The sequence below is a fragment of the Gossypium arboreum genome, chromosome 7 (assembly GCF_025698485.1).
Source record: "Gossypium arboreum isolate Shixiya-1 chromosome 7, ASM2569848v2, whole genome shotgun sequence".
NCBI classification, from domain to species: domain Eukaryota; kingdom Viridiplantae; phylum Streptophyta; class Magnoliopsida; order Malvales; family Malvaceae; genus Gossypium; species Gossypium arboreum.
The window spans coordinates 23433003-23442724 of NC_069076.1; the positions used below are offsets into that span (position 1 = coordinate 23433003).

A 9722-nucleotide genomic window follows, 5' to 3' on the forward strand; every position below is an offset into this window, starting at 1 on the left:
CTGAATAAGAGCATGTCTTGAATCAGTATCTTGGGATATCAAAATAAGAATTAAGAACACATAATTAAGCACAAGTTAAATATTTATCATACGATTCAAAAAATAATAACAAGATTCATCTTAGGTTTCATTCCCCTTAGGTATTTAGGGGTTTTAGTTCATAACTAAATAAGAAAACATCTCAGAAGAATAAAGAATACAAAACATAAAGAAAACCCAAAACTCCTGAAGGTAAATTGATGAGAGATCTTCAGTCTTAATGATGAATCTAGCTTCTGAGATGGATCAATCGGCTTCCTTGGAGTAATTCCTTACTCGCTATTCTCTGTCTCCCTTTTCTTCCTTCTCTAGGGTGTATTTATTGGCTTTGGAATGCCTAGAAGCCCTCAAAATTATCCTTTTCCAAATTGGACTCAACTTGGGCTCGGCAGGGACACACCCATGGCACACGCTCTTGTTCGATTACTTTAGGCCGTGCTCTAGCCTGCCAAATTGACACGGCCGTGTGGTCTACCCATGTGAGGAGGTTTAGGCCGTGTTGATTTCGTACCTTGGCCCATTTTCTACATTTTTGGCTCGTTTCTCTTTTCTTTCGCTCTCCTATCCTCTCCTAAGTATAAAACATGAAATTAAAACATTAGGAGCATTGAATTCACCAATTCTAATGGGAAATCATCCATAACATGCATTAAACATGGGGTAAAAATATGTATAATTGACGGTTTATCAAATACCCCCCACACTTAAGCATTTGCTTGTCCTCAAGCAAAATTCTCAGCTCATAATCAAAATAAATTCTTCTCAACTTATAATTTCTATCGATAATATCTTAGAATAATCCATAGGTAATTATACATTGAGAATTCAACTAAAAGAACATAAAAGTTTCAAACATTCCAAGTTGAGTATTTAATCATGCAAACATAGGTGTCTCCCTGCATCTAAGTAATTACCTTTGATTTAAAATATCACAGACTTTCACATCCTCACTAAAGATTCACTCAAATCACTTGAAGTGTTTAAGGACAATAAATGAAGCACTCAATAGTCAATAATGAAAAGTCATTACCATAGGCTTGCATGAAAATCAAATCTCCACCACTATAATTTAAGATGATACATCAATCAAAAGGTCTTTAGAGGGTTGCAGTGAGGCTTGGTTAGAGAGTGTGGTCACAAGCTGAAAGAAAGGGTTAGAATCGAGATTGAATTGAAAAATTGCCTATTTAGAAAAATAGTTAATCTTCACTTGCGTACAATAGAGCTTCTTCTCAGAATATGAAATTACAGATATGTATACATAGTTTTTTTTTTAAGAACAAGTTAAAATAATATAGATTAACTATTAAGAACAAAACATAGCTAAGCAATCCATTCAACTCAAATCTTGACAAAAATAGGGATTAATTTAGGGAATTTCAACAATAATGGGTTAAAGGTTAATATTGAGGTTAATACAAGGAATGGCTTGTTAGGCTCAAAGGGTTTACTAAGGGTTAATCGTGAAGGTAGGCTTTTCATGGCATGAGTGGGTTAATCCTAAGTGCCTTAATCATTTTGATATATCAAATCAAATGGTGTGGTCTCGACATGCATAATCAACCAAGTTCTAGAATAATAGTTCAATACTGACGCACTCAAAGCAATAATAAAAGTGAGCATGAAAAGATTAATAGATGCTCAAAAGACTCAAAAATCTCACAAAAATCATGGCTTTTTGATGTCTAGACTCGTGAATTCCAATTCAAAGTAATACCTAGACTTGGGGAAACAACCTATAATTTTAAATTCTTAAAAATCAACTTATCATGCTTGATTCTCTAATGTCTTAAAGTTTAAACAATCATTGCATAAATCCCTATGTATTAATTCAAGATATATCAATCAAAATCATAAATGAATTAAAATTTATCCTAAATATGATATGAGAGCTTTTCAAGAGAACAAGGTAATCATTCAAGGATTTTTCTGATAATGACATGAATGCCCCCCCCCCCACACTTAAGATGTACATTACCTTCAATGTACAAAGATAGGTATTATAGAATAAAAATAAGATAGGGAGAGAAGTGAAACTTCCTGTATGATGAATTCTTCGAACTAGAGTTTTGGAGAGTAATCAATTTGAGAGTGGAGGAGGATACTCCGACAGTCGTAGAGGTTCATTAGTCCATAAGTCCTACACCAAAAGAATATTATATCTAGTAGTAGCTATGGTCGTGGTCGATCAGGACATGGTAGTCGTGGAGAACCTTTCTCGGTGGAGTTTTAGTTCCTATGTGACGATGAGCTTAAGGGTTCTATATAACTGTGATAAAATTAGGAACTTTTTAGGGGATATTAGGAAGAATAATTACTCATAAAGAAAAACCAAAATTGATAATTAAAAATAAAATTCTAGAATTTACTAAAATAAAAATAAAAGTAAAAATAAAAGTAGTTTTAATAAAAAGTAAAACATAAAATAATAAATAAATGTTTTTAAGCATCTTCATCGCTGGATGGTTCGCGAGGTGGGACTGGCAATGAGATGTGGAGGTGCTGACAAACCTGCTGTAGAGTAGCATCAATGTTGTCAAATCGTTGAAAACACTATTGCTCGAATCGAGTGAGGTGCTCAGAGATGTCAGTGTATGAAGCTGCCGCACGAACTGGACGAGAGGGTGGTGGTGGCTGAGTCGGTGGGCCCTCGTGCTGTGGGGGGACATCATCAGGAATGTCCTCGTAGGCGTCCTCCTCGGTAGATTGGGCAAGACGATACTGGGGAGGGTAGGTTCCTCGGCACCTCTCAATCATCCTCATGCTAAGCATGCTCGAGATGCCTTGTAGAGACATCTGGTCGATAAGGGTGAGGATGATTCTTGGGCCGCGGTGTTGAGGAGCCCGAAGTGTTGCACCAGCTGAGTCACGTAGGGACCAATGGAAATGACCCCCTTCCGGTGCCGCTCTGTCTGGTGCTGAATCACAAGGGCAATGAAATAGGCAATGTCAATGACGTGCCCTTCCGACATACACCATAAGAAGTAGAAGTCGTGGGTGTTGACGACGCCAGTGCTCTCTCGCCTCCCTGTAATCGTGTAAGCTAAAATAGCATGTAAGTACCTCAGGGATAGTGGGAGAATTGATGCCTTGGAGAGGCTAGAATTGTAGGAGGTCGTGCTAGGGGCCAAAGTGTGCCAGCACTTCGAGTGAGAGAAATGTATGTGGCGACTGAGAGCATGTAGTTCATTCTCCTCCTTGAACTCCTCCGTATATAAGCCTAGTGCAGCACCAAACTCTGGGATGCTTAGCTGGAGGACTAATTTGCCTAGGCAAAATTGAACCGTGCCGGGATCATCATAGTTCATTGTTACGGTCTGAAGATGGAACGTTGAGCATAGTTCCATCGTGAGCTCAAGGTATGTTGGCTCGATAATCCCAAAGAATAGCTCCCAAGGGTCGATGGTTAGGAGGGCTCAAATCAAATCAGCCAACTGAACCTATTCTACAGCAGCCCAGTCAATGCAGCAACCCGCAATGAAAGGTTGGGCCTGAAGTATTTGGAATAGTTCTTCCTGGGGCCCACAGGGGAACTGTAGGAGAGGGTGATAAATTTTTGTGGTGGGACCAGCGGAAGAGGACGCTCCCTTCCTCTTCTTTGAGGCAAGTACGGCGGTTTTCTTTCCTCGTGAAGATGACATCAAAAGCCTGTAATATAAAGAATAATAATAATAGGTAAATGAATTCGAAAAAAATAAAAGGCATGGGTTTGGAACTAACTATTTTAGCCAATACTATTAATATGAAGCAAACTCAACCACAAATACATTGAGAATGAAAATAGAAATGTAATGGGTATGAGGTTTTCCTAATCTCAATTTAACACGGAATGTATGATAACTAACTTAGGAATGCAAATTAAATGATATACTTTGGCATGGTAATAACATGAGAATAAACATATTATTGTCATGGGTATGAGGTGTTCCTACTAACTTGATTTAACACAAAATGTATGATCACTAACCTAAGAATGCAAATTAAATGATAGAAAAATAAAAATAGTTCAAAAGATATGAAGTTTATGTTGATAAGAAGCACTAGAAATAAGTAAAATAGAAGTGAAAGGAGTAAACAAATGCTAAGGGAAAGAGATTGAGCGTCAAAAATGAAATGGGAAGCGGCGCACGGGCGTGGCAGAGAGGCTGTGCGGAGTTGCAGCTGCTAGGGTTAGGGTTTTTGAATAGAGAAGAAACTGAATAGTGTAGGGTATTCATAGATTTTGGGACACACGGCCAGGGCACACGCCCGTGTTCCCTAATTTCAGCCCGTGTGATTCGCGAATTTCAAATTTGGGCTTGTCTGACATTTAGTACAAGCTCGTGTTCCTTAGACGTGTTGGTTCACACAGCCGTGTCGCATGGCCGTGTCTAGCTTCATTCGCTTCTCCCACTCCCGTATGTGCAAGCCCTACGCCCGTGTTAATTTAACAGGTTTGACCACGGGTGTTTCACACGGGCGTGTCGAACGCTCGTGTTGTTTTGGCAGGTTATCCCACAGTTCTTCCACACAGGCGTGTCGCACACCCATGTTGTTTTGGTAGGCTCGACCACGACCATATCGCACGGCCGTGGCCTTTAATCGTACCCCTGTTGGAGAAATCTTTTACCCTATTTTCACATGGCCTTAAGCACGTCTGTGTGCTTGGTTGTGTCTCTATGGAAACACCTGTATTAAAGATTTCTATTAATAAGTTAGGAGTTTAATACCAAAATTTAAAGAAATAAATATTGTTAGTGCTCGGGTTACCTCTCGAGAAGCGCTTATTTATAGTCTAAGCTCGATTTACCTCTTCAGTGAATGGTCATGGTGGTTTGAGGAGTTTATACTCCTTATTCCTGCTATCAATCTCATCAAAATAAGGTTTCAATCAGGTGTTGTTTACCTTAAAAGTGTCGAACTTGGGATGACTCACCTCTACCGTACCAAATGGACAAATACTGAGTACCGTAAGAGGGATTTCCTTATTCGGTGTGGTAGTGACAATGTGGGGATCTGCGGCATCTAGTAAGACCTTATCACCAACCTTAAGTTGATTTGGAGAGGTATCAGGCTCGTTTTGGCATAGTTTCAGTTTGCCAGGTGTTCTTGGTTTGTGCGTCCACCATTCATTGAGTTCCTCGATTTGTAGTCTTCGATCTTCATGAATAGGTCCTCTACTATTGCTTGAGAATGACGTGTGCTTCTTTCAGACTCATTTTTTGCAAAGTAGGTTTCACCATATTGTTAGGTTTAGTAGCATGGTTTAAATGATCACCTTCAATTCCTGAGGTGTTGCCAGAATTGCGAGCTTGAAGGGTGATTGTTTCGTGTCCCATCCGGAGTGTGAGTTTACCTGTGCCAACATCAATGATAGTTTTAACAGTTGCAAAAAAGGGCCTTCCTAGAATTAAGGGAGTGTTGCTATCTTTTTTTATGTCTAGAACAATAAAGTCAATGGGAAATATAAATTTATCGATTTTAACTAGCACATCTTCAATAATACCTCTAGGGAATCTTATAGTTTTATCTGTTAATTGAATGCTCATCCTAGTCTGTTTGGGTTTCTGAGACCTAGTTGCTTAAACATTTTGTAAGGCATGACGTTGATACTAGCCCCTAGATTAGCTAATGCATGATTAACATCTAAACTACCAATTAAGCAAGGAATAGTAAAGCTCTCTGGGTCTTTTAGTTTGTTAGGTAGTTTACTTTGGAGAATGGATGAGCAAACTACGTTCAGCTCCACATGCGATGCCTCGTCCAACTTCCGCTTATTTGCTAAAAGCTCCTTTAAAAATTTCATTGCGTTTGGCATCTGCGATAGAGCTTTAATAAATGGTAAGTTAATATGTAATTTTTTTAAGAGTTTAAGGAATTTACCAAATTATTCATCTGAGTGGTCTTTCCTTGTCGTGTTAGTGTATGACACACGAGGTTTATATTCGACAGTCACTGGTTTGTTTGTAATTTGATCTACCTCACCTTGACCTTTGCTTACCACAGTTTCTTGCCTCGGCTCTGGTTCAGGCTCAACGACTCCTTCGTCATCTTGAATATTAATTGCATTGAGTTGTTCCCTTGGGTTAGGTTCGGTATTACTTGGAAAACTACCTTGTAGTCGTTTGGAGATTAGTTTGGAAAGCTGGCCTATCTGAGTTTTGAGGCTTTGGATCGACTCTTGTTGATTTTTAAGTGCTGTCTCAGTGTTCTGAAAACGAGTTTCTAATACTGATATAAACTTTGGGAGCATCTCTTCAAGGTTTGGCTTCTTTTCCTATTGGTAGGGTTGTTGTTGGTAGCCCGGAGGATGTTGTGGTCTTTGATTTCCTTGACCGCCCCATGAGAAATTGGAGTGGTTCCCCCAAGCTACATTATAAGTGTTACTATATGGATTGTTTTGAGGTCGAGGATTATTACTCATGTAGTTTAATTGCTCGTTATCCATGCTGTGGCCATAAGGTTGGTATTTCGAATGGATTGTTCCACTGGTACTTGTTTCGCACTGCATTACTGGGTGAACCTGTGAAGAACTAAGAAAACCATCAATCTTTTTATTCAAGAGTTTTACCTGATTTGACAGCATGGTGACCGAATCGACGTTATAAACACCAACTATTTTCGTTGGCTTTGTCCTTATGACTTGCCACTGATAGTTATTCAGTGACATCTCCTCTACAAACTCATAGGAATCTTCCGGTGTTTTATTATTGATGGGTCCGCCGACCACTGCGTCAACCATTTGCCAAGTCGATGGATTCATACCATTGTGAAATGTTTGTACTTGGAGCCAAAGTGGTAACCCATGGTGAGGGCACCTTCTTAGAAGGTCCTTGTATCTCTCCCATGCATCGTAGAGTGTTTCTAAATCCATCTGCACAAACAAAGAGATATCATTATGTAATTTAGCTGTTTTAGCCGGCAGAAAATATTTTAGCAAAAATTTTCTGGTCATTTGTTCCCAAGAAGTAATTGACCCTCGTGGTAACGAGTTCAACCACTGTTTAGCTTTGTTCCTCAATGAAAAGGGAAACAACCGAAGAAGTATGGCATCATCAGAAACGCCATTAATTTTAAATGTATCGCATAGTTCTAAGAAGTCGGCTAAATGAGCATTGGGATCCTCATCCTGCAAACCATCAAACTGAACAAATTGTTGTATCATTTGAATAGTGTTAGGTTTTAATTCAAAAGTATTTACAGCTATAGCAGGTGATAAACCGTAATTTATACATATTTTTACTCCATGTTTAATGCATTTTATGAATGATTTTTCATAAGAATTGGTGAATTCGATACTCCTAATGCTTTAATTTCATGTTTTATACTTAAGAGAGCATAAGAGACTGAAAGGAACGAGAAATGGGCCAAAAACGGAGAAAATGGGCCAAAGTACAAGATCAACGCGGCCTGGACCTCCTCACACGGGCAGACCATAGGCCTTGTCAATCTGGCAGAATTGGAGCATGACTCACACGGGTATAGCGCACGCCCGTGCCATTCTAATAGGCTCGAACACGGCCTGAAGTAATCGCACACGAGAGTGTCACACGGGCGCATCCTTGCCAAGCCCAAGTTGAGTCCAATTCGGAAAAGGCTAATTTTGAGGGCCTCTAGGCATTCCAAAGCCTATAAATACACCCTAGAAGAGGAAGAAAAGGGAGACAGAGAAGAGGGGATAAGGAATTACCCCAAGGAAGCCGACTGATCCATCTCAGAAGCCAGATTCATCATCAAGACTGAAGATCTGTCCTCAATTTCCCTTCAGGAGTTTTGGGTTTTCTTTATGTTTTGTATTCTTTATTCTTCTAAGATGTTTTATTATTTAGTTATGTACTAAAACCCCTAAATACCTAAAGGGAATGAAACCTAAGACGAATCTTGTTATTATTTTCCGAATCGTATGATAAATATTTAACTTGTTCTTAATTATGTGTTCTTAATTCTTGTTTTGATATCCCAGGATACTGATTCAAGACATGCTCTTATTCAGAGGAGGAATAGATCCTGTCTAAGAGTACATTTGTCATAATTAAGCGGAGTTGATTGCGTGCCTAGAAATATGGTGACAAGATTTTGCCAGATTAGGGTGAAACCTAATAAGGGGATCCAAAGATTGAGTTAATGCAACCCTAGAGTGTTAATTAGAGAAAAGTCTCGGTTATTCAATCTAGGGATTAGACGTTATTAGTCTTGAATAGGGATAATAACATAACTTAGGGATCTCTATGGAACAAGTTGAATGAATAAATCGTCCGATTCGGAGCCAAAATAACAAGTAAAGTCTAGGTGGATTTTTCCTTAGGTATTGTCTTCATTCAATCGATTTTCCCAAAAGCAATTCCCCAATTCTTTTCTCTGTGAGTTCTTAGTTTAGATAATTAGTTAATTAAAACAAAACCTCTTTATTCTTAGGCTAGATAATAAAAAGACAGTCATTACTAGTACTTTTAGTTCCTTTGGGTTCGACAATTTGGTCTTGCTAAAACTATACTACTATTTGATAGGTACACTTGCCTATATTGCGATAATAGTTAGTTTAAGCATGAGTAATTATAAATATTTAAAACCTATCACGAAACCTCGCGATCAAGTTTTTGGCGCCGTTGTCGGGGAACTGAAATATTAGGAACACTAAATTTTTATTATTTTAGCCATTTATTTTTCTTGCAATTTAATTTAATTTTATTATTATTTATTAACTTTCTTTTCCTTCTCTTGGCAGGTTTTCATAGTTTATGACTAGAAGAAACCCGTCAGGACCATTACTGTTTGACAAAGAAATCAATCGCACAGTTCGTAGAAACCAAAGAGAAATAAGGGGTAGCTTAAGATACATGGAGAACTAGTAAGAAGACGATACTCAACCCCCAACTGAAGAGATGGTTGAAAACCAAGGCAATCAACTGCCTCCTTCAATTACGGTTAATCAAAATCCTGCTCCACGCACTATGTATGACTATGCTAAACCTTCTTTAACAGGAACTAAGTCATGTATAGTTAGACCTGCTATTGATACGAATAATTTTGAACTAAAACCTAACACAATTCAGATGATACAGCAGTTTGTTCAGTTTGATGGTTTGCAGGATGAGGATCCCAAAACTCACTTGGCGAATTTTCTGGAATTTTGCTACACTTTCAAAATTAATGGCATTTCTGATGATGCCATTCGACTTCGGTTATTCCCTTTTTCACTAATAAACAAAGCTAAACAGTTGTTAAACTCGTTACCATGAGGGTCTATCACTACTTGGGAGAAAATAACTGAAAAATTTCTACTAAAATATTTTTCGCCGGCTAAAACGGCTAAGTTACGTAATGATATATCTTCTTTTGTGCAAATGGATTTAGAAACACTTTACAGTGCATGGGAGAGATACAAGGATCTACTATGAAGGTGCCCTCACCATGGGTTACCTGTATGGCTGCAAGTTTAAACGTTTTACAATGGTGTGAATCCCTCGACAAGACAAATGATTAACACAGCTGCTGGAGGAAGCATCAACAAAACAAACACCTGAAGAGGCTTATGAATTCATTAAAGAAATGTCACTGAATAATTATTAGTTGCAAGTCATGAGGACTAAGCCAATAAAAACAGCTGGCGTTTATAATGTCGACTCAGTTACTATGCTGTCAAATTAGGTAGAACTTCTCAATAAAAAGATTGATGGTTTACTTGGTTCTACGCAGGTACATCC

At 38.5% G+C, this 9722-nt stretch overlaps 2 non-coding genes across 2 annotated transcripts; one reads left to right on the forward strand and one right to left on the reverse strand.

Annotated features, from left to right (window-relative positions):
- Window positions 1-6818: 6818 nt before the first annotated feature.
- LOC128295971 (small nucleolar RNA R71) lies at window positions 6819-6924 on the forward strand. The gene has a single exon (XR_008286518.1). It is a non-coding gene; the product is annotated as a small nucleolar RNA R71 (small nucleolar RNA).
- A 2405-nt stretch (window positions 6925-9329) lies between these two features.
- On the reverse strand, window positions 9330-9436 carry LOC128295733 (small nucleolar RNA R71). The gene has a single exon (XR_008286292.1). It is a non-coding gene; the product is annotated as a small nucleolar RNA R71 (small nucleolar RNA).
- Window positions 9437-9722: the final 286 nt, after the last annotated feature.